The sequence below is a fragment of the Triticum dicoccoides genome, chromosome 1B, assembly GCF_002162155.2.
Source record: "Triticum dicoccoides isolate Atlit2015 ecotype Zavitan chromosome 1B, WEW_v2.0, whole genome shotgun sequence".
NCBI lineage: Eukaryota > Viridiplantae > Streptophyta > Magnoliopsida > Poales > Poaceae > Triticum > Triticum dicoccoides.
Window position 1 is genome coordinate 497371470 of NC_041381.1, and position 461 is coordinate 497371930.

Genomic DNA, 461 nt, shown 5'->3' on the forward strand with positions numbered 1-461 from the left:
TAGTAAATTTGAAACTGCTCTTAAACCTTAACAAATTAGAGAAAAAATTATATGTGAAAAAGATGCGCCTCGACGATATCTATCCAACGCGTATCGTTTGCTTCATTCCGACGAGCGGTTCAGAAGAAATCACCAAAAAAAGCTCGCTGCCACTCGTCATGGGACGCGCCAATTTCGAAACCGCTCTTAAATCGTATGGAATCTCGAAAAGTGTTCAACATGTCAAAGTTGCGCCTAATCCATAGCTTTTCAACGGTATATTACATGCCTCGTTCCGATAAACAGTTAAAAAATTAGAGCAAAAACAGTACCAAAAAAATAACGCGTGCAGTTTTTTTCGACGAGAAGTTTACTCGTGTGAGTACTGCAGCACACTTGGTTCAAAGAATAACGTGCACTTGCGTTCAGCGTGCAGTGTGGAAGTGGTGTGCAGAATAGTTATTCTGCTAATATTATCATAA